This window comes from Canis lupus, chromosome 20 (genome assembly GCF_048164855.1).
Source record: "Canis lupus baileyi chromosome 20, mCanLup2.hap1, whole genome shotgun sequence".
NCBI classification, from domain to species: domain Eukaryota; kingdom Metazoa; phylum Chordata; class Mammalia; order Carnivora; family Canidae; genus Canis; species Canis lupus.
The window spans coordinates 25,560,449-25,585,781 of NC_132857.1; the positions used below are offsets into that span (position 1 = coordinate 25,560,449).

General features: G+C 41.2%; 1 protein-coding gene across 11 annotated transcripts in view; it reads left to right on the top strand.

Annotated features, from left to right (window-relative positions):
* The window catches only part of LOC140611785 (cryptic protein-like), an 81,697-nt gene that overhangs the window by 15,077 nt on the left and 41,287 nt on the right, over nucleotides 1-25,333 (top strand). For 8 of the 11 annotated variants that reach the window (XM_072788668.1, XM_072788674.1, XM_072788669.1 and 5 more), the window contains 2 exons: nucleotides 201-279; nucleotides 1,101-1,217. The gene's annotated coding sequence lies outside the window, so the exon portion shown is untranslated. The other 3 variants (XR_012013005.1, XR_012013006.1, XR_012013007.1) reach the window with 3 other exon arrangements.

Genomic DNA, 25,333 nt, shown 5'->3' on the forward strand with positions numbered 1-25,333 from the left:
TTCAATGAGGCCAGAGAGGAGGGAGAATGTCACTCCTCCATTGGCACTGAGTCCTGGATCCCATCAAGGGGATCATGCCTGACCTCCCATGCACATATGGGTCACTTCCCTGACATCTCTGCCAACATTTGTCCCTGTGTTTAGAACTTTCTATACCAAATGTCCCTGTGACGCTGTCACTTATTCTTTCCTTCCACTAGATGCTGCTCTACAGCCACTGCAACAACCCGCATTTCTGATTCCTCAGTCCCAGTGTGGACAAGGAAGAGAGAAGATCTGGTGAGCCCTCCTCAATCTCCAGAAGGCAAATGGGGATCCGAGTGTTTACCTGGGCCCTTTGACATTGAGGTGACAGTATTAAGCAGCTATAGCTTGTGGAACACTCCGCGTGTGTCAGGCTCCTTTTGCCAAGTAGCTTTTCTCTCTCTTTTAAAAAGATTTTATTTATTTACTTCAGAGAGAAGATTGTGTGCACAAGTGTAGGCTCTGTGGGGAGGTAAAGGCAGAGATGGATGGAGGGGGAGAGGGAAAGAATTTCCAGCTGACTCCTTGGTGACCAGAGAGTCTGACTCAGGGTGCAATTTCAGTACCCTGAGATCCTGACCTAAGCTGAAACCAAGAGTTCAACAATCAACCAGCAGAAGCACCCAGGCACTCCTTCATGAATTAGTCTCTTAACTGACCCCAGGATTCTTGAAGTTTGTTCTCACCCTACATGCTGAGAAATAGAATCTCCGAGAGATGACGTGACCTCTCCAGAGTCACACAGCATATAGGTAGAGAAGCTGTGATTCGAATTGAGGTCCCCAGATTCCAAATGTCACAGGCTTAACAACTCTCCTGACCCACTGCCTAAGGCAGTTGCTAATTATTGTGTTTCTATGATGTGCTGGAGAATACAGAGATAAATAAGACAGACTCACACTCTAAATGGTTTGTGCTGTGTCCACTCTCCTGGGAAACCTGTCCTCATTTCTCTCCAGGATCTAGCACACAGCTTGGAACAGAGTAAGGCCTCAGTTACTATGGAAAAAATGATTTGCACTTATGTCAGAGACTTTTTTATTTTTAATAAGATTTTATTTATTTATTCATGCAAGACACACAGAAAGAGACAGAGGGAGAAGCAGTCATCCTGAGGGAAGCCGGATGTGGGACTGGATCCCAAGACTCCCAGGATCATGACCTGAGCTGGAGCTAGATGCTCAACCAGTGAGGTACTCAGACAACCCTATCAGATTTTCTGTGGTTCATACCCGAGATTGTAGAACACAGAGGATGTCCTGGGACCTCATATTTCTCCTATCCAGGCATCTTTTTGAGTCCTTTCTTTTGGGCGGTTGGCTGAACCCCACTGTGCCATCCCAATGGTCCCTTCTGGTCCTGGAGTATTACTCTATATAAAATGGTGGTTTAGGATGATTTTTTCCAGTGGCACATGCTTATTCATTTTCTCCATGTTCCTAGGTTTATTTGGCACCTTAAACCTTGTGCAGAATATGTTAAGTTGTCTAGATGCCTTCCCCTGAAAAATACATTTACACCTACCTTTTGCATCCAGTTTCCAAGCCTTCCTAAACCTGAAATTAAGTGTCTGTGCTGCAGAGGATTCTTGGAGGCTGAAGACCTCTCAAACCAACAGAATCACTTCCTAATGGGAGGGGGAGGGTTATTCAATCAGAAAAGTCATAAATTGCTGCCATGTGCTATGCATCACACCAGGTGCTGGGGACCACAGGGGACAGCTGCAGCATCCAGGTGAGTTAGGAGGCCACTCAGGGAAGTAGGAGTAACCCCTGGGCTCTCAGACCACAGCTTCAGACTGGGCTATGGGGCTTCTGTAGATTCCCACCTCCCTGGGGGTGCCTGGGCTTTTCTCCCTCCTGGCGTCTCAATTAGAGTCTACTGTAACAGGCTTATCCAAGATAAGCAGGATGACTCCTAGTAAGGTTCCTTAGTGCTTCTGCTCCAGAGTATATCCTACAGCCATGCAAACTCAGCTGTTGTCTGTTACAAGTTCAAAGCAACCCTCATCCTAACTCCCTCAGCAGATTGTCAGAAACCTCTTCCTCTCCTTTTTGCTGCTAATAACAATAATAACAGCTAATAATAACAAAAAGTTTAGTCATTCATTGGGCACATATATATGGAGCACTGTGGGTCCCCTGGGCCTGCGGGGTGAACAAGATCACATGTTTGGCTGAGACATGGGGTGGCCCCCCCACGATGAGATAATGCCTGGCTGCCAAGTACCAATCCTCATTTTTTAGGGTCTGAATATTCCCCAATTTTTTAGACTGCTTTAAGGAAAAAATATAAACTTCAAAAACAAGTTTTGCTTCTAAAGTGGCAATCTGCAGAATTAAGAAAACTTTGAAATATTGATGGCATCACAAAACTCAGAAAATAACATTTTTGGTATTGACTTCCATCTGTGTACCACCTCTTCCTGAATTTCTTATTTACTTATTTTGCTGGCATGGTCTTTGATCACTTCTCCATAGGACATAAATGTTTCATTTAACAGAGAACGAGCAGTGTCTGGGAGGTGTTAGGGAGCAGAAGAGGGGGAGGGAGGGGAACAAGCAGACTCCCTCCTAACACAAAGCCTAACATAGGGCTTCAACAATGACCCTGAGATCATGACCTGAGCAGAAATCAAGAGTCAGATGTTTAACCTACCTAAGCACCCCACGGGAGTGCTTTTTCTAATATAATCCTTTTTCAAAAAGAAATATTTATTCATTTATTTATTTATTTATTTGTTTGTTTGTTTGTTTATTTATTTATTTATGAGAGACACACAGAGAGAGAGAGAGGCAGAGACACCGGCAGAGGGAGAAGGAGGCTCCTCGCAGGGCTCCTGATGTTGAATTTGATCCTGGATTTGGGATCATGCCCTTAACCCAAAAGCAGATGCCCAACCTCTGAGCCACCCAGGCATCTCTCTAATATGTTCTATTCAACAAGTAAAATAGACATCAGTCTTCCTTCTAACAGAAAAGAGTGAAATTGGTTCTTTCTTAGCCATAGTTTAGAAAGGGATGTGTCACATGTCCTCAGTGGTGACACTATCTAACTTTTTGAGATTGTTGTCATATGTGGGACAGATACTGAACTTCTGTCAGTAATATCCATAATCTGAATATTTTTAGTTTTCTTTGTGAACTGATTAAATTTTAATACTCTGTAGGAAGGTCAGTCATTAATTAGTTTTTCAATGGAGACAGAACGTAAAGACTGCTAACTCTGGGAAACGAACTAGGGGTGGTAGAAGGGGAGGAGGGCGGGGGGTGGGAGTGAATGGGTGACGGGCACTGGGGGTTATTCTGTATGTTAGTAAATTGAACACCAATAAAAAATAAATTAAAAAAAAAGAGTTTTGTAAAGAGTTTTCCATTGACTTGATTTTGTGTGAAACCAGGTGGAAACTCTTTCTATTGTTCAAGATCTTTAATATTTACTTCCTTTCTTAATTTTATTCATTTACAAATAAAGTTCAGTAAGTTTCAGAATGGATTTTATTTATGTATTTATTTGTTTGTTTATTTATTATCTATTTATTTATTTGAGGGAGAGAATGGAAAGGGATGGAAAGAGAGAGAGAACATAGCTGGGGGGAGAGTTAGAAGGAGAAGTAGACTACCCATGAAGAGGGAGCACAACATGGAGCAAATCCTGAACATGGGATCATGCCCTGTCCCCAAGGAGTTCAATTAAGTGTTTCCACTAGTAACCTACAAATCAAATATGATCATCATTAATAGTACTTATTGTGAATTTATTATTTGGATGTAAACCTACTGTAAAACATCAATAGATGTTTTAATCAATTGATGATATTTTAATCAATAGATTTATTACCTAGAATAAAAGTGATCTTTACTACTATTAATGATTTTAGAAAGCCAGATGGAACATAGTGTTTGAGATAATGTCTCACAAAGTCAGTGAAAGGACATCTGGAGGAAATTGTTTGTCCCTAAGGATGTGTCTCTCCAGTCCACTCAGGATGGTTACTACAACATTCCTCAACAAAGCAGGAGTAAATGTTGTTGAGAGAAAGTACCCCATCACAATCTGTAACAAGCTTCGCTGTCTCCAATGGCAAACATCCTCTTAAATAAGGTTATTCTTGGTAAGAGACAACCACTCAGCACTCTTCCCAAATAGACATTGACTGATTTTCATCAGAATCTGTGTGCAAAGCAACCAAGAAAGCGACATTCATTCCTTGGTCAAAAATACTCAAGCTCACTTTGACAATATTTATCAAATCTTCTTCTGTGATGTTCTTGATAAACACTTTCTTTAAGAATGGATCATAGGAAGAAGCCTGGGTGACTCAGCGGTTGAGCCTCTTCCTTTGAATTGGGGCATGATCCAGGGTCTGGGGATCAAGTCCCATTTCCGGCTCCTTGCAGGGAGCCTGCTTCTCCCTCTCCCTGTGTCTCTGTTTCTCTGTGTGTCTGTTAAATAAATAAATAAATAAATAAATAAATAAATAAGCAAGATGGCGGAAGAGTAGGGTCCCCAAATCACCTGTCTCCACCAAATAAACTAGAAAACTTTCAAATCATCCTGAAAAATCTACAAATTCGACCTGAGATTTAAAGATAGACCAGCTGGAACGCTACAGTGAGAAGAGTTCACGCTTCTATCAAGGTAGGAACACAGGGAAAAAGAAATAAAGAAACAAAAGGCCTCCAAGGGGGAGGGGCCCTGCTAGGAGCTGGGCTAAGGCCGGGGTGAGTGTCCCCAGGACAGGAAAGCCCCATCCTGGAGAAGCAGGAGCTGCACCAGCCTTCTGGGGCAGAAAGGCGCCCGCAGGGAGTTAGAGCAGGAACGGGGAGGGCGGGGATGCCCTCGGGCTCCCTGGGACACTAACAGACACCTGTGCGCCCAGGAGGGTGCACCATACCCCAAGGCCGAGCTCCCTAAAAGACTGCAGCATGCACGGTGGGACCCGGGAGCAGCTCAGAGGGGCTCTGGCGGTGGCTCTGCGGAAGAGGCTGTGAGGCCGGAAGCAGCTCGGAGGCGGCTCCTCCAAAGGAAGAGGCTCCATGCGGTGGGAGCTGCGCAGCTCCAGGAGCAGCTCGGAGGGGCAAGGGCGGCGGCTCTGCGCAGACGGGGCTGTGTGGCCTGGAGCAGCTCGGAGGCGTTCCGGCAGAGGAAGAGGCTCCATGAAGAGGGGCCTGCATCGCTCCAGGAGCAGCTCAGAGGGGCTCGGGTGGCAGTTCCGTGGAGGGGGCTGCATGGCCGGAGCACGAATCCAACAGCACAGGCCGGGGAGCCCAGGGCGCCGGGGACAAAAACTGGGATCCGGCATCCCCACAACAGGCAGAGGCTGGAAGGGCCCAGGACAGCAAGGACGCTTCTGCCCCAAGCTGAGCAGAGCAGAGGCCCCGCCCCCCGGAGCCTCCAGGTGCTGCAGGTGGAGTGCTTCAGAGTTCCTGTGGGGGCTGAATCCAGGTTTCCAGAGCTGCCGCTGCCACCATGGTTGTTCCTCCTAGGGCCTCACAGAGTAAACAACACCTACTGAGCCCTGCACCAGACAGAGGGAAGAGCAGCTCCCCCAAGTGCTGACACCTGAAAATCATCACAACATGCCCCTACCTCAGAAGACCATCTAGACGGACAAGTTCCAGGGGAAGTCAAGGGACTTAAAGTGTACAGAATTAGAAGATACTCCCCCATGTTTTTTTTTCTCGCTTTTTGATTTCTGTTTGCTTCTCCCATGCTTTTATTCCTTTCATTCTTTTTCTTTCTCTTTTTCTTCTCTTATTTTCTTTTTTTCTTCCTTTTTTCTTTTTTCATTTTCTCTTTTCTATCCTTTTTTCTCTTTTTCTCCTTTTCCCAATACAACTTGTTTTTTGGCCATTCTGCATTGAGCAAAATGACTAGAAGGAAAACCTCACCTCAAACGAAAGAATCAGAAACAGTCCTCTCTCACACTCAGTTACAAAATCTGGATTACAATTCAATGTCAGAAAGCCAATTCAGAAGCACTATCATACAGCTACTGGTGGCTCTAGAAAAAAGCATAAAGGACTCAAGAGACTTCATGACTGCAGAATTTAGATCCAATCAGGCAGAAATTAAAAATCAATTGAATGAGATGCAATCCAAACTAGAAGTCCTAACGATGAGGGTTAACGAGGTGGAAGAATGAGTGAGTGACATAGAAGACAAGTTGATGGCAAAGAGGGAAACTGAGGAAAAAAGAGACAGACAATTAAAAGACCATAAGGTTAGATTAAGGGAAATAAACAACAGCCTGAGGAAGAAAAACCTACATTTAATTGGGGTTGCCGACAGCGCCAAAAGGGACAGAGGGCCGAAATAAGTATTTAAATAAATCATAGCTGAAAACTTTCCTAATCTGGGAAGGGAAACAGGCATTCAGATGCACGAAATAGAGAGATCCCCCATAAAATCAATAAAAAACGTTCAACACCTCAACATCTAATAGTGAAGTTTGCAAATGCCAAAAATAAAGAGAAGATCCTTAAAGCAGCAAGACACAAAAAATCCCTGACTTTTATGGGGAGGAGTATTAGGGTAACAGCAGACCTATCCACAGAGACCTGGCAGGCCAGAAAGGGCTGGCAGGATATATTCAGGGTCCTAAATGACAAAAACATGCAACCAAGAATACTTTATCCAGCAAGGCTCTCATTCAAAATGGAAGGAGAGATAAAGAGCTTCCAAGACAGGCAGCAACTAAAAGAATATGTGACCTCCAAACCAGCTCTGCAAGAAATTTTAAGGGGGACTCTTAAAATTCCCCTTAAAGAAGAAGTTCAGTGGAACAATCCACAAAAACACGGACTGAATAGATATCATGATGACACTAAACTCATATCTGTCAATAGTAACTCTGAACGTGAATGGGCTTAATGACCCCATCAAAAGGCGCAGGGTTTCAGACTGGATAAAAAAGCAGGACCAATCTATTTGCTGTCTACAAGAGACTCATTTTAGACAGAAGTACACCTACAGCCTGAAAATAAAAGGTTGGAGAACAATTTACTATTCAAATGGTCCTCAAAAGAAAGCAGGGGTAGCCATCCTTATATCAGATAAACTAAAATTTACCCCAAAGACTGTAGTGACAGATGAAGAGGAACAGTATCTCATACTTAAAGGATCTATCCAACAAGAGGACTTATAATTCTCAACATATATGCGCCGAATGTGGGAGCTGCCAAATATTTAAACCAATTAATAACCAAAGTGAAGAAATACTTAGATAATAATACACTTATATTGGTGACTTCAATCTAGCTCTTTCTACCTTCTATAGGTCTTCTAAGCACAACATCTCCAAAGAAACAAGAGCTTTAAATGATACACTGGACCAGATGGATTTCACATATATCTACAGAACTTTACATCCAAACTCAACTGAATACACATTATTCTCCAGTGCACACGGAATATTTTCCAGAATAGACCACATAATGGAGAACAAATTGGGTCTGAACAGATACCAAAACATTGGGATCGTCCCCTGCATATTCTCAGACCATAATGCCTTGAAATTAGAACTAAATCACAACGGGATCCCTGGGTGGCGCAGCGGTTTGGCGCCTGCCTTTGGCCCAGGGCGCGATCCTGGAGACCCGGGATCGAATCCCACATCGGGCTCCCGGCGTATGGAGCCTGCTTCTCCCTCTGCCTGTGTCTCTGCCTCTCTCTCTCTCTCTCTCTCTCTGTAACTATCATAAATAAATAAAAATTTTAAAAAAAAATTTAAAAAAAAGAACTAAATCACAACAAGAAGTTTGGAAGGACCTCAAACACGTGGAGGTTAAGGACCATCCTGCTAAAAGATGAAATGGTCAACCAGGAAATTAAGGAAGAATTAAAAAGATTCATGGAAACTAATGAGAATGAAGATACAACCGTTCCAAATCTTTGGGATACAACCAAAGCAGTCCTAAGGCGGAAATAATCGCAATAAAAGCATCCATTCAAAAACTGGAAAAAACTCAAATACAAAAGCTAACCTTACACATAAAGGAGCTAGAGAAAAAACAGTAGATGGACCCTACATCCAGTAGAAGAAGAGAGTTAATTAAAATTCAAGCAGAACTCAATGAAATCAAGACCAGGAGAACTGTGGAACAGATCAACAGAACCAGGAGTTCGTTCCTTGAAAGAATTAACAAGACAGATAAACCATTAGCCAACGTTATTAAAAAGAAGAGAGAGAAGACTCATATTAATAAAATCATGAATGAGAAAGGAGAGATCACTACCAACACCAAGGATACAAAGGATTTTAAAAACCTATTATGAACAGCTATACGCCAATAAATTAGGCAATCTAGAAGAAATGGACGCATTCCTGGAAAGCCACAAACTACCAAAATTCGAAAGGAAGAAATAGAAAACATGAAGAGGCCAGTAACCAGGGAGGAAATTGAAGCAGTCATCAAAAACCTCCCAAGACACAAGAGTCCAGTGCCAGATGGCTTCCCAGGGGAATTCTATACAGTGTTTAAAGAAGAAATCATACCTATTCTACTAAAGCTGTTTGGAAAGATAGAAAGAGATGGAGTACTTCCAAATTCGTTCTATGAGACTAGCATCACCTTAATTCCAAAACCAGACAAAGACCCCACCAAAAAGGAGAATTACAGACCAATATCCCTGATGAACATGGACGCGAAAATTCTCAACAACATACTAGCCAATAGGATCCAACAGTACATTAAGAAAATTATTCACCAAGACCAGGTAGGATTTATCCCTGGGACACAAGGCTGGTTCAACACTCGTAAAACACTCAATGTGATTCATCATAAAAGCAAAAGAAAAACGAAGAACCATAGGATCCTCTCATTAGATGCAGAGAAAACATTTGACAAAATACACCATCCATTCTTGATCAAAGATAGAGGGAACTTTCCTCGACATCTTAAAAGCCATCTACATAAAGCCCACAGCAAATATCATTCTCAATGAGGAAGCACTGGGAGCCTTTCCCCTAAGATCAGGAACAAGACAGGGATGTCAACTCTCACCACTGCTATTCAACATAGAATTGGAAGTCCTACCCTCAGCAATCAGGCAACAAAAAGATATTAAAAGCATTCAAATTGGCAAAGAAGAAGTCAAACTCACCCTCTTCGCCGATGACATAATACTCTACATAGAAAACCCAAAAGCCTCCACCCCAAGATTGATAGAACTCATAACAGCAATTTGGTAGTGTGGCAGGATACAAAATCAATGCCCAGAAATCTGTGGCATTTCTGTACATTAACAATGAGAGTGAAGAAAGAGAAATTAAGGAGTCAATCCCATTTACAATTGCAACCAAAAGCATAAAATACCTAGCAATAAACCTAACCAAAGAGGTAAAGGATCTATACCCTAAAAACTATAAAACACTTCGGAAAGAAATTGAGGAAGACACAGAGATGGAAAAATATTCTATGCTCATGGATTGGCAGAATTAATATTGTGGAAATGTCAATGTTATCCAGGGCAATTTACACGGTTAATGCAATCCCTATCAAAATACCATGGACTTTCTTCAGAGAGTTAGAACAAATTATTTTAAGATTTTGTGGAACCAAAAAAGACCCCGAATAGCTAGGGGAATTTTATTTTTTTATTTTTTTATTTTTTTAACATTTTATTTTATTTTATTTTTTATTTTTTATTTTTTTAAATTTATTTTTTATTGGTGTTCAATTTACTAACATACAGAATAACCCCCAGTGCCCGTCACCCATTCACTCCCACCCCCCGCCCTCCTCCCCTTCTACCACCCCTAGTTCGTCTCCCAGAGTTAGCAGTCTTTACGTTCTGTCTCCCTTTCTGATATTTCCCACACATTTCTTCTCCCTTCCCTTATATTCCCTTTCACTATTATTTATATTCCCCAAATGAATGAGAACATATAATGTTTGTCCTTCTCCGACTGACTTACTTCACTCAGCATAATACCCTCCAGTTCCATCCACGTTGAAGCAAATGGTGGGTATTTGTCATTTCTAATAGCTGAGTAATATTCCATTGTATACATAAACCACATCTTCTTTATCCATTCATCTTTCGTTGGACACCGAGGCTCCTTCCACAGTTTGGCTATCGTGGCCATTGCTGCTATAAACATCGGGGTGCAGGTGTCCCGGCGTTTCATTGCATTTGTATCTTTGGGGTAAATCCCCAACAGGGCAATTGCTGGGTCGTAAGGCAGGTCTATTTTTAACTGTTTGAGGAACCTCCACACAGTTTTCCAGAGTGGCTGCGCCAGTTCACATTCCCACCAACAGCGTATGAGGGTTCCCTTTTCTCCGCATCCTCTCCAACATTTGTGGTTTCCTGCCTTGTTAATTTTCCCCATTCTCACTGGTGTGAGGGGGGATCTCATTGTGGTTTTGATTTGTATTTCCCTGATGGCAAGTGATGCAGAGCATTTTCTCATGTGCTTGTTGGCCATGTCTATGTCTTCCTCTGTGAGATTTCTGTTCATGTCTTTTGCCCATTTCATGATTGGATTGTTTATTTCTTTGGTGTTGAGTTTAATAAGTTCTTTATAGATCTTGGAAACTAGCCCTTTATCTGATATGTCATTTGCAAATATCTTCTCCCATTCTGTAGGTTGTCTTTGAGTTTTGTTGACTGTATCCTTTGCTGTGCAAAAGCTTCTTATCTTGATGAAGTCCCAATAGTTCATTTTTGCTTTTGTTTCTTTTGCCTTCGTGGATGTATCTTGCAAGAAGTTACTATGGCCAGTTCAAAAAGGGTGTTGCCTGTGTTCTTCTCTAGGATTTTGATGGAATCTTGTCTCACATTTAGATCTTTCATCCATGTTGAGTTTATCTTTGTGTATGGTGAAAGAGAGTGGTCTAGTTTCATTCTTCTGCAGGTGGATGTCCAATTTTCCCAGCACCATTTATTGAAGAGACTGTCTTTCTACCAATGGATAGTCTTTCCTCCTTTATCGAATATTAGTTGCCCATAAAGTTCAGGGTCCACTTCTGGATTCTCTATTCTGTTCCACTGATCTATGTGTCTGTTTTTGTGCCAGTACCACACTGTCTTGATGACCATAGCTTTGTAGTACAACCTGAAATCTGGCATTGTGATGCCCCTAGATAAGGTTTTCTTTTTTAAAATTCCCCTGGCTATTCGGGGTCTTTTCTGATTCCACACAAATCTTAAAATAATTTGTTCTAACTCTCTAAGAAAGTCCATAGTATTTTGATAGGGATTGGATTAAACGTGTATATTGCCCTGGGTAACATTGACATTTTCACAATATTAATTCTGCCAATCCATGAGCATGGAATATTTTTCCATCTCCTTGTGTCTTCCTCAATTTCTTTCAGAAGTGTTCTATAGTTTTGAGGGTATAGATCCTTTACATCTTTGGTTAGGTTTATTCCTAGGTATCTTATGCTTTTGGGTGCAATTGTAAATGGGATTGACTCCTTAATTTCTCTTTCTTCAGTCTCATTGTTAGTGTATAGAAATGCCACTGACTTCTGGGCATTGATTTTGTATCCTGCCACGCTGCCAAATTGCTGTATGAGTTCTAGCAATCTTGGGGTGGAGACTTTTGGGTTTTCTATGTAGAGTATCATGTCATCGGCGAAGAGGGAGAGTTTGACTTCTTCTTTGCCAATTTGAATGCCTTTAATGTCTTTTTGTTGTCTGATTGCTGAGGCTAGGACTTCCAATATTATGTTGAATAGCAGTGGTGAGAGTGGACATCCCTGTCTTGTTCCTGATCTTAGGGGAAAGGCTCCCAGTGCTTCCCCATTGAGAATGATATTTGCTGTGGGCTTTTCATAGATGGCTTTTAAGATGTCGAGGAATGTTCCCTCTATCCCTACACTCTGAAGAGTTTTGATCAGAAATGGATGCTGTATTTTGTCCGATGCTTTCTCTGCATCTAATGAGAGGATCATATGGTTCTTGGTTTTTCTCTTGCTGATATGATGAATCACATTGATTGTTTTACGGGTGTTGAACCAGCCTTGTGTCCCAGGGATAAATCCTACTTGGTCATGGTGAATAATTTTCTTAATGTACTGTTGGATCCTATTGGCCAGTATCTTGTTGAGAATTTTTGCATCCATGTTCATCAGGGATATTGGTCTGTAATTCTCCTTTTTGGTGGGGTCTTTGTCTGGTTTTGGAATTAAGGTGATGCTGGCCTCATAGAACAAATTTGGAAGTACTCCATCTCTTTCTATCTTTCCAAACAGCTTTAGTAGAATAGGTATGGTTTGTTCTTTAAACGTTTGATAAAATTCCCCTGGGAAGCCATCTGGCCCTGGACTCTTGTGTCTTGGGAGGTTTTTGATGACTGCTTCAATTTCCTCCCTGGTTATTGGCCTGTTCATGTTTTCTATTTCTTCCTGTTCCAGTTTTGGTAGTTTGTGGCTTTCCAGGAATGCGTCCATTTCTTCTAGATTGTCTAATTTATTGGCATATAGCTGTTCATAATATGTTTTTAAAAATCGTTTGTATTTCCTTGGTGTTGGTAGTGATCTCTCCTTTCTCATTCATGATTTTATTAATTTGAGTCTTCTCTCTCTTCTTTTTAATAAGGCTGGCCAATGGTTTATCTATCTTATTAATTCTTTCAAAGTACCAACTCCTGGTTCTGTTGATCTGTTCCACAGTTCTTCTGGTCTCGATTTCATTGAGTTCTGCTCAAATCTTTATTAACTCCCTTCTTCTCTTGGGTGTAGGATCTATTTGCTGTTTTTTCTCTAGCTCCTTTATGTGTAAGGTTAGCTTTTGTATTTGAGTTCTTTCCAGTTTCTGAATGGATGCTTGTATTGCGATGTATTTCCCCCTTAGGACTGCTTTTGCTGCATCCCAAAGATTTTGGATGGTTGTATCTTCATTCTCATTAGTTTCCATGAATCTTTTTAATTCTTCCTTAATTTCCTGGTTGACCCTTTCATCTTTTAGCAGGATGGTCCTTAACCTCCACGTGTTTGAGGTCCTTCCAAACTTCTTGTTGTGATTTAGTTCTAATTTCAAGGCATTATGGTCTGAGAATATGCAGGGGACGATCCCAATCTTTTGGTATCAGTTCAGACCCGATTTGTGACCCAATATGTGGTCTATTCTGGAGAAAGTTCCATGTGCACTTGAGAAGAATGTGTATTCAGTTGAGTTTGGATGTAAAGTTCTGTAGATATCTGTGAAATCCATCTGGTCCAGTGTATCATTTAAAGCTCTCGTTTCTTTGGAGATGTTGTGCTTAGAAGACCTATCGAGTATAGAAAGAGCTAGAAGAAGTCACCAAGTATAAGTGTATTATTATCTAAGTATTTCTTCACTTTGGTTAATAATTGATTTATATATTTGGCAGCTCCCACATTCGGGGCATATATATTGAGGATTGTTAAGTCCTCTTGCTGAATAGATCCTTTAAGTATGATATAGTGTCCCTCTTCATCTCTCACTACAGTCTTTTGGGTAAATTTTAGTTTATCTGATATAAGGATACCTACCCCTGCTTTCTTTTGAGGACCATTCGAATGGTAAATGGTTCTCCAACCTTTTATTTTCAGGCTGTAGGTGTCCTTCTGTCTAAAATGAGTCTCTTGTAGACAGCAAATAGATGGGTCCTGCTTTTTTATCCAGTCTGAAACCCTGCGCCTTTTGATGGGGTCATTAAGCCCGTTCACATTCAGAGTTACTATTGAGAGATATGAATTTAGTGTCATCATGATAACTATTCAGTCCTTGTTTTTGCGGAATGTTCCACTGAACTTCTTCTTTAAGGGGAATTTTAGGACTCCCCCTTAAAATTTCTTGCAGAGCTGGTTTGGAGGTCACATATTCTTTTAGTTGCTGCCTGTCTTGGAAGCTCTTTATCTCTCCTTCTATTCTGAATGAGAGCCTTGCTGGAGAAAGTATTCTTGGTTGCATGTTCTTCTCATTTAGGACCCTGAATATATCCTGCCAGCCCTTTCTGGCCTGCCAGGTCTCTGTGGAGAGGTCAGCTGTTACCCTAATACTCCTCCCCATAAAAGTCTTGGATTTCTTGTCTCTTGCTGCTTTAAGGATCTTCTCTTTATCTTTGGAATTTGCAAGCTTCACTATTAAATGTCGAGGTGTTGAACGGTTTTTATTGATTTTAGGGGGGGATCTCTCTATTTCCTGGATCTGAATGCCTGTTTTCCTTCCCAGATTAGGAAAGTTTTCAGCTAGAATTTGTTCAAATACATATTCTGGCCCTCTGGCCCTTTCGGCACCCTCGGGAACACCAATTAAACGTAGGTTTTTCTTCCTCAGGCTGTCGTTTATTTCCCTTAATCTATCTTCATGGTCTTTTAATTGTTTGTCTATTTTTTCCTCAGTTTCCCTCTTTGCTATCAACTTGTCTTCTATGTCACTCGTTCTTCCACCTCGTTAACCCTCGTCGTTAGGACTTCTAGTTTGGATTGCATCTCATTCAATTGATTTTTAATTTCTGCCTGATTAGCTCTAAATTCTGCAGTCATGAAGTCTCTTGAGTCCTTTATGCTTTTTTCTAGAGCCACCAGTAGCTGTATAATAGTGCTTCTGAATTGGCTTTCTGACATTGAATTGTAATCCAGATTTTGTAACTCTGTGGGAGAGAGGACTGTTTCTGATTCTTTCTTTTGAGGTGAGGTTTTCCTTCTAGTCATTTTGCTCAGTGCAGAGTGGCCAAAAGCAAGTTGTATTGGGAAAAGGAGAAAAAGAGAGGAGAGAAAGAAGGAAAGAAAAGAGAAAGAGAAAAAAAAGGAAAAAAAGAAAAACGAAAAAAAAAAGAAAAAGAAAGAAAAAGAAAGAAAGAAGAAAAAGGGGGGTGGGGGAAGGAAACAAATCAAAAAGTAAAAAAAAAAAAAAAAAAAGAACCACGGGGGAGTATCTTCTGATTCTGCGTACTTTAAGTCCCTTGGCTTCCCCTGGAAGTTGTCAGTCCGTCTAGCTGGTCTTCTGGGGGAGGGGCCTGCTGTGCTGATTTTCAGGTGTTAGCAGTTGGGGGGGCTGCTGTGCCCCCTGCCTGGTGCAGGGCTCAGTGGGGGTTGTTTACCCCGTGAGGCCCCAGGAGCAACAGCCCTAGTGGCGGGGCCAGCTCTGGAAACCTGGATTCAGCCCCCGCAGGAACTCCGGAGCTCTCGGTCTGCAGGGCCTGGAGGCTCCGGGGCGGGGCTGCTGCTCTGCTCAGCTCGGGGCAGGAGCGTCCTTGCTGTCCTGGGCCCTCCCGGCCTCTGCCTGTCCCGGGGGGAGGCCGGATCCTGGGCTGTGTCCGGGCGCCCACGCTGTTGGATTCGCGCTCCCGGGCCGCGCAACCCCCTCCGCGGAGCCGCCGCCCGAGCCCCTCCGAGCTGCTCCCGCCCCGCAGCCCCCTCCGCCGAGCCTCCCCCGAGCCCTCCGAGCCGCTCCCACCCCGCAGCCCCCTCCGCGGAGCCGCCCCCGAGCCCCGAGCTGCTCCCGCCCCGCAGCCCCCTCCGCCGAGCCCCCCCGCCCCCCGAGCCGCTCGGGGTCCCGCCGTGCGTGCTGCAGCCCTTAGGGAGCTCGGCGCACTCTCCCGGGGCGCAGGTGCCTGTTAGTGTCCCCGGGAGCCCGAGGGCACCCCCGCCCTCCTGGGTCCTGCTCCACCTCCCTGGAGCCCCTTTCCACCCGGGAAGGTTGGTGCAGCTCCTGCTTCTCCGGGACGGGGCTCTCCTGTCCTGGGGACACTCGCCCCGGCCTCAGCCCGGCTCCTCGCGTGGCCCCTCCCCCTTGGAGGCCTTTGTGTCTTTATTTCTTTTTTCCCCGTCTTCCTACCTTGATAGAAGCGCGAACTCTTCTCACTGTAGCATTCCAGGTGTTCTCTCTTTAATTCTCAGGCCGAATTCATAGATTTTCAGGATAATTTGAAGGTTTTCTAGGTAATTTGGTGGAGACAGGTGATTTGGAGACCCTACTCTTCCGCCCTCTTGCCCCTCCCCCCTCATTCTTTGTTTTAAGCAAGGATTTGTAAGTAGTGGTCTATGAGAAATTATATCTCACAATACACATCCCTAAATCTGCTCCACAAAAAATACAAAAGGTAATTTCTCACACTGAAGGAAAATTTTCTACTTGAAGTATAGTCTGTATGTAGGAAATAAAAGTAAAAATGTTTGTGTGTATATGTGTGTGTAATATACATGCTAACTATTTATGCATTTTTGAATATAGATATATAAATGAATATAAATATATATAAACATTAAAAGGGTAAATGAAAATTGACTTTTAAAAATAAAAATTAGTGTGGTTGCAGACATGTAGAATTAAAACATATGAGGGTAATGATAATAAGGCAGAGTGACAAATCAATCTCGTGAGTCTTAAGACTGAGAGGTTAGAAGTATGAAAACTGCTATCAGCCACACAACTCTAAGTAGAGGGTATATGTATTGAATCTGTAGCTTGACTGCCAATTAAATTGAAAAAAATATGTATAATCTGTGTACACTAACCTAGAAATAGATATAAATTTCTACATATATGTGTAACTATATATGTTAGCACAGGAGAAGTAAAACATTAAAAATATTTCATCAAAAAAAAAGAAATAAAGCTAAATCTAAAAGGTATAGTCATCAAACAATATGATCTAGATATCACTAAAGACAACAGAGAAGAGAATGGAATAATTAAAAATAATTCATGAGAACAAAAGCACAAAGAGTGATAAAGTAACAAATAGAAGAATGCTGACACAAAACAGCAAGAGTTGAATTATGATTATGCACCAATGATTCATGAAATATAAGTAGACTAAAAAAAAAGCAAATTTCAGCAAATAAGGCAGACTGAAATAAAATGAAAGATGGAATTCCATGCTGTTGACAAGTAGCACATGCAGACTGAAAATAAAAAGTTGAAAATAAAAGGTTGGAAAAATGAACACCTTGCAGAGACAAACCAAAGAAAGCAGTGGTGCTCTATTACTATAAGACAAAGCTGACTCCAAGTGAAGAATTACTACCTGAGACAAAGTGGAATATTTATTAATTAAGAGGGTCAGGGCAGCGAGATAATACAAAAATCCTATATTTATATGCACATATAAACATGACCTCAAAATAAAAGGAAGAAACAGACAAATCCCATACTGGAGTTATACACATAACTCTTTAACTGCTAGAATAAGAAGGAAAACCCAGTCGCAATACGGAGACTAGAACAACATGACTACCAAACAGAACAAATATATCCAACAGTACACACAACTCAGAATATACATCCCATGGCATTTCAGACAAAATGATCACCAGAATAGACTGTATGGTGGATGAGGAACCAAGTGTCAACAAATAGTAAAGACTGAACTCACACTGACTGTGCCCTCTGAAAAGTGTGGATTTCAATGTGAAATCAATGACATGGAGAGAACTGAGATTCCCTTTCCTACTTGGACTGAAGCAACACACTTCTACATGAGCCATGGGTCAAAACACACATCACAGAAAATTTCAGAAAGAATTCTGGACTGACTAGTAATAAAAATAGAATTTTGCATGGGATGTAGGTTAGATGGATAAAGAAAGTTTCATGTGTCTATATTAGAAAAGAAGAAATGCTGAAAATCAATTAAGGAAGCTTCTCCTATAAGAAGCCAGAGAAGAATAGTAATTGGGCACCTGGGGGGCTCAGATAGTTGAGCATCTGCCTTTGGCTCAGGTCATGATCCTTGGGTCCTGGGATTGAGTTCTGCATCAGGGTCTCTGCTCAGCAGGGGGGCCTGCTTCTCCCTCTCTCTCTGCCTTTCCCTCAGCTTATGCTCTCTCTCTCTCTGTATCACACACACTCTCCCCCTCTTAAATAAATAAATAAATAAATAGTAAATAGAACAAAAGAAAGTAGAAGCAACTACAGTACAAATATTAAAGCAGAACTTCATTAAAAGAAAGCAGATGCATGCTAGAGAAAATCAGTAAAGCTAAAAGTTGGTGGTCTGATAAACTTAGATTAATGTGATAAAAAAAAATAAGATTCGGCAACAGAAATGGTAAGCACTGGAAATATAATGATAGAGACCTATGAAGTGCTGGGACAGGAAGCTCTGCCCAGATTGTCAGCATCACGTACAACTGCACGGTAGAAAGCAGCTACCTCACTCAGTGTGTCTGGTGTTGCTTCTTAGGGATTCCCCTGGCCTTTCCCTTTTGGCCACCAGATGGCAAAACATATCCAGACGTCACTGCCACTGCCACTCCAGCCTTGAACACTTCTGTCAGGAACCTGTTCTGGCCACTTTGATGCTTCCAAAACCCAGATGCATGCTCCCACTTTTACCAGAAAAGTGAGGAGCTTCCTTCCTTAAGTAGCTTATTCTCCACTGAAATTCCATCAGGCAGATCTGCCTGGTGGAGCTTGTGCCTCTGCTGTAATTCTGTATTCTTTAGAGTTCTCTTTTATCCTTGTGATAGCAAAGCACCTTTCTTTTTCAGGTAATAATTCATCCTAGTAAATTGGCCCTGTCTCTTACAGAAATGGTTCAATATTCACAAATCAAACAATATAATATATTACATTATTAAAAGAAAGGATAAGAAGCATATGACCCTCTCACAAAAAGCATTTAACAGAATATAGTAGCATTACTTGATTAAAAAAAACCTCAACAAAGAGGGATAGATGGAACATACCTCAACTTTAGAAAGGCCATATATAGAAGACCCACAACTAATATTGCCTTCAATGGGGAAAAATCGAGAGTCTTTCTCCTATGGTCAAGAAAAGTCAGGGATGTCCAGTCTCACAATTACTACTGAACACAGTATTGGAAGTCCCAGCCTCAGCAGTCAGACAACACAAAGAAATCAAAGGCATCTAAAATGTTGAGGAAGTAGTCAAAATCTCACTATTCGCAGAGAACTTGGTACTCCATATAAAACCTGAAAGACTCCACCAAAACCAGTTACTACTAATATATGAAACCAGTAAAGTTGCAGGATATAAAATCAATGTATTAAAATCTGTTGCATTTCTATCACCAATAATGAACATCAAAAAAGAAATCAAGGATTTGATCCCATTTGCAATTATATAAAAAAATAGGATTCGTAGGAATAAAACCAACCAAGTTGATAAAAGATCTGTACTCTGAAAACTATAGAACACTTTTGGAAGAGACAAGGAAGACACAAAGAAATGGAAGGATATTGCATGCTCATGGATTGGAAAAACAAACATCATTAAAATGCTTATACTACCCAAAGCAATCTATACATTCAATGCAATCCCTATCAAAATAGCACGGGCATTTTTACAGACCTGGTAAAAATAATCCTAAAATTTTTGTGGAACCAGAAGAGATCCTAAATGATGAACATAATGTTGAAAGAGAAAAGCAAAGCTGGAGGCATCACAATTATGAACTTCAAGCTGGATTACAGAGCTGTGACTATCAAGACAGTATGGTACTGGCACAAAATCAGACATGTAGATCAATGGAACAGAATACAGAACCCAGAAATGAACACTCAATGAAATGGTCAACTAATCTTGATAAAGCAGAAAAGAATATCCAATGGAAAGAAGACAGTCACTTCAACAAATGGTATTATAAAAATTGGACAGCCACATGGAAAAAAATTAACCTGGACTACTTTTTTATACCCTACACAATAATAAACTCAAAATAAATGAAAGACCTAAATTTGAGACAGGAAACCATCAGAATCCTAGAGGAGAACAGAGAAATATCTTTGTGCAAACTGCAGCAACTTCTTACTAGATACATTGTGGGAGGCAAGGTAATCAAAAGCAAAAATGAACTATTGGGACTTCATCAAGATAAAAATCTTCTGCACAGTGAAGGAAACAATCAAGAGAACTAACAGGCAGCATGTGGAATGGGAGAAGATAGTCGTAAATGATATATTGAATAAACATTTAGTATCCAAAATCTATAAAGAACTTAACAAACTCAACACTCAGAAGAACAATCCAGTCAGAAATGGGCAGAAGACATGAATAGATACTTTTGCAAAGACAACATCCAAAAAAGATGTCATGGAAAAAACACTCAACATCACTCATCATCAGGGGAATAAAATCAAAGCCACGAAGAGATACCACCTCGCACCTGTCAGAATGGTTCAAATGAAAAAAAAAAAAGAAAAGAATGGCTCAAATGAATAACACAGAAACAAGAGGTGTTGGAGAGATGTGGAGAAAGCAGAACCTCTTACACAATTGGTGGCAATGCAAACTGGTGCAGCCATTCTGGAAAACAGTATGGAGGTTCCTCAAAACGTTAAAAATAGAAGTACCCTAAGATCCAGCAGTTGCACAACTATGTAATTACACAAAGGATACAGAAATAGATTTAAAGTGGTCCATACACCTCAATATATATAGTAGCATTATCAACTATAGCCCATCTAAAGAGAGAACCCAAATGCCCATTGACTGATGGAGTGAGAAGGTATAATATACACACACATACACACACACAACAGATTACTTACTACTCAGCTATCAAAAAGAAAGAAATAATGCCATTTGCAACTACACGGATGGAGGTAGAGTATATAATGCTAAGTTAAATAAGTCAGAGAATATATAGTCAGAGAACAATACCTACTGATTTTACATATTTTTGGAATTTAAGAATCAAAATATATGAACATATGGGTGGGGGAGAAGGGGAGAGGGAAATAAAACACAAGAGGCTCTTAACCATAAAGAATAGAGGGCTGATGGACAGAGGTGGGTGGGGGGATAGGCTAGATGGGTGAAAGATGTTGAGGTGGACACTTATTGTGATAAACACTGGCTGTTGTATGTAAGTGATGAATCATTGAATTCTACTCCAGAAACCAGTTGTTTACTGTATACTCACTAGGTAAAATGTAAATTAAATAAACAAATAAATTAATCAAAAATAGGCCCTGTTCCAGTCACTGGTGGGGTCTGCATCCTGAGTAGACCCTGACTGATACACTTTGTCAACACATTTCATATTGAACTGCAGTCTGGGATTTGATCTTTCTGTCTTACGTAAAAGTAACAATTATCAATGCTCTACAAAAGTGGGTAAAAGTAATTGATTGTGAAGAAGCAAAAGGGATATTTCTGGAGTGATGGAAATGTTCTATGTCTTGATTAGGGCAGTTGTTACTGAAAAGGGAATTACAAAAGTCTCTAGAATTTTGGAATTTCTTTCCTGACAAAATAAAGAATCTCCATGAAACACACCACATCCCAACTTTAACTTAATGTTGGTCATACATCCAAATAGGAACAGAAAAATTGTAAACTTTTAGGAGGAAATTGGACATCATCTTATAATATATGTTATATACATTTGATATCTATTCTGTTTGCTGTATTCAATATCAAGTATATATTTGATGAATTTGTTTAATACATTACATAAAGGAGATATTATATATACTAGTATCTATTTATAAATCAAGTGTATGGGAATTTTCATATACATCAATAAAATGCATATCAATGTTTCATATTTAAATAATATACATATTTACATATCACTTATAGTATGTATATTTTTGTTAAATCTACTACAAATCAAAAGACAGAGAGATTTCCTAAACCTCCCTAATTAAAACAAACATCCTGGTGGGACACCTGGCTGGCTTAGTAGAGCATGCCAATCTTGACCTTGGGGTCAAGAGTTCAAGATCCATGTTGGGCATTGAGCTTACTTAAAAATAAAAAAAAGTGGTGCCTAGGGGGCTCAGTCAGTTAGGCATCTGCCTTCAGCTCAGGTCATGATCCCAGTGATGTAAGAATGAGTTAGGGGCAGGTGTGGTTAGACAGGGAAAGATAAGGGAAAGGCCCAGAGTTGGGCTCCCATAAATCCCAAGGACACCAAATGGTCCAGAGTTAGGTTCCTACCCATCCCAAGGAAACAGAGATAAGACAGTAAAAACAGAGAAAGAAGTAAACATAGTTCTCTCACAGTGCTAAACTCCCTAACTTTGAAGTGTTACAGAGTATCTCCCTTTGATGGCTACCAGACAATCCCAGAGATTCACTAATCTCAATCACTGAGACAGCGTAAAGAAATCCCAAGGCCTTGGGCTCTCTGGTTAGGTTTCCAATAAAAGGCCAGCCAAAAAGCCCTCAGTGGCAACCCTGTCAGGACCCCTCTCACTTCTGAGAGCTTTCTCTGTATCCTTGCTTAATAAACTTCTACTGCTTTACTCATTTTCCTGTGTCCACGAGATTCATTCTTCAACTCTGTGAGACAAGAACCAAATTCTCTAGTATCACAAGGGTCCTGGGATTGAGCCCTTCATTGGGCTCCCTGTGCAGCAAGGAGCCTACTTCTCCTTTTGCCTCTGCTGCTCCCCTTCCCCCTACTCCTGCTCTCTCTCTCTCTCTCTCTCTCTCTCTCTCTCTGAAATAAATAAATAAAATATTTAAAACAACAAAAACAACGTGATATGAAAATGAGCAAGTGAGCCCTGCACTCTGTCTGTGGTCAGCAGGCCCAGCAGCATGGGCAGCTAAGAAGGCAAGACTGCTTATTTGCTCTAGGAGGGGAGGAACCTCCCAGACTCAGGATCAGCCCCCAGTAGTGGTAAAACCAGATGAGGTGCAGCAGTGGCTTGGTGGCTCTTTGGGGATGTGATCCAGTTCTTTGAGAGAAGCAGCTTGAAGCTGGTAAGGATGAAGATTCTGTAGGTGCTCAAAATTATGCTTGCTGCAAATCACCATGATTTGCAGAGGAAGTCCTTCTGCTCAGTCACCACCAGCAAAACAAGCTCCAGCCCCATGGTGGCCATGGCTGGGAAGGTCCCATTGTGGTCTGCACCTCACCAGCCAGGACAGGACATACCTGCTAGGCTGAGGTTATATCTCCAGCACTAGCCAAGGAGACATCAGCAGGAACGTAAGCAGTGCCACTGACTCCATGGAGGCACCTGAGGGAGACCCAGCTGTGGATCCAGAGCAGTGAGCTGGTGGACTGGACAGAGGAGGGACACCAGAACATCCAACCAGGCCAAACTATCTCTGACAGTGAGAACTTTAGCGCAAACACTTGCTCTGCCAATCTGCCCAGACCACCACCCTGTCTACCTTTTGCTCCAGCTCAGTACAAAAGGATTAAGCCACAAAGCTTATGTGCCTTTCAGTCTCCTAAGAAAGCAAGAAATGGCTTTCTATACCAAAGTGACAGACAACAATGGGGGTGTCTCTGAAAGTATGTAATGTGACCTCCTTTCCTAAAGGGCAGGCAGTCACTTAAATTCACCTTGCAGTGCAAAATAAAAAATAAAATAAGCAAAGAATATGCATTGTCCTTCATAGAAGAAAATGTACAAATGGTAGTAAATGGTGTGGGGAACACAAGCAAAAAGGAAATGTAGATAAAATTACATTTTCTTATGACCTACAGGCTATTGACAAATACTTGAGACAGGCTGACTGTAACATTCTTGAGAAAACTCCCAACTGTCTTAATGTTAATGCATTGCTTAAAGGTAGAACAACTTTAGCTTGAAAATAGCAAGGCTTCCAGGATTCTGAGAGTCTTCTTTAGTATATGACAGTCCTTTTGTAAGCTTCCCTTTGTCTTTACCTCCCCCAATTCCAAAGTCTATACCAGCCATTCCTCATAACCCCAGGGAAGTTCTTGCTGCCCAAGGGTCCTGTCCCCCTGCTTTAATAAAACCACCTTTTTGCAACAAAGACAGCTCCTTGGCCATAAGGTCAGAACCCCAGCACTCCAAACCACATCAGTAAACAGAGGCATAGCGCTCAACATGATTAGTTGTCAGGGAAACACAAAGCAAAACTACAATAAGGGGCAGATACACAAACCTAAAGGGCTGAAATTTGAAAAAGACATCCACAATGGGTCAGAAAGGATCTGACACAACCAAAAGACTCATAAGTTACTTGTGGGAGTGTAACATGGTACACTCGCTGACATTATCTCATAAAAGTAAATTAACACTGTCCTTTAAGCCAGTAACTCCACCCCTCAGTACTTACTCAAGAGAAATAAAACAAGTGTCCATAAGCAGAGTTTTATCAAAATGTTTTTAACTACTTTTTCATAGCAGTTTCATACTGGAAACAATTCAGATATCCATCAGGAGGAGAATGGCTAAGCATACACAAGTAGTTATCTTTAAGAAAGGATACTACTCAGCAGCAAAAGAATCAAAGTTTCATCAAAGTGATAAAATTGATAGATCTCAAGAATACCATGTTATTTGGAAAAAATGAGACACTGAATAGTAGCTAAAGTGTAATTTCCCCTCTTGCCGTTGGATTATCTTTGCGTTTGGTCAGGAAAACAGTGGGGTAAATTGTGGATCTATTTCTGGACTCTACTCTGTTCTTTGTATTAATTCTGAAGCCATTTCCACCACGCTACCTTGATTGCTATTGTTTTTTTACAGATCTTGAAATCAAGTTATGTGATTTTCCAACTTTGTTCTTTTAAACAGTGTTTGGACCTTTCTAGGTCATTCAGCAATGCAGTTATTTTTTGTTTTGTTTTGTTTGTTTGTTTTAAGATTTTGTTTATTTATTTGAGAGACATACAGAGCAACAGGCATTGTGAAGTTTGGACTTAGATCTGGCAAGATTTTCCACTAGATCACTGGAGACCTGGCCTCAGGAAAGAGGTGGCTGTTCTCTCTGGAGGCAGGATATAGATAGCCTTAAAGTATCAAAAGCCTTGGCAATCTCCCAGGAAAAATGCCTGTGAGTTCTCAGAATCCCAGACCTGGGCATTTTCTTCTCCCAACACATCCTGCCCTGCTGTTGGAGCAACTGATTATGTACTTTGTGGTTGAGGGAAGTAAAAATAAGGGAAGTTTCAAAAGGATTTTCATATGTTAAAGAAGACTCACAGGATCCTGGAGGCCTTGCTCGTTTCTTTCTTTTTTTTTTTTTTTAACTTCTTTTTATTTGCCAACATATAGCTTAACACCCTGTGCTCATCCCATCAAGTGCCCCCCTCAGTGCCTGTCACCCAGTACCCCACCCCCCCACCCACCTCCCTTTCCACCACCCTTGTTCGTTTCCCAGAGTTAGGAGTCTCATGTTCTGTCACCTTCTCTGATATTTCCCACTCATTTTCTCTCCTTTCCCCTTTATTCCCTTTCACTAGTTTCAAACTAAGGTTGTTTTTCCCTCTCTCAAAGCATTAACATTAAGATATTTGTGAGCTTCCTGGGGAAAGGCTATATACTTTGCCTCCCCCAAGTATTTGTCAATGGGCTACACATTATAAGAACATTAAATATTATCTACATTTACTTCTGCCTTTGTATCCCACATCCTTTCCCCTGAACAATTTTTTTTTCAATTTTCCCCTTAAATCTTTAAGGTTACTGAAGGTGGG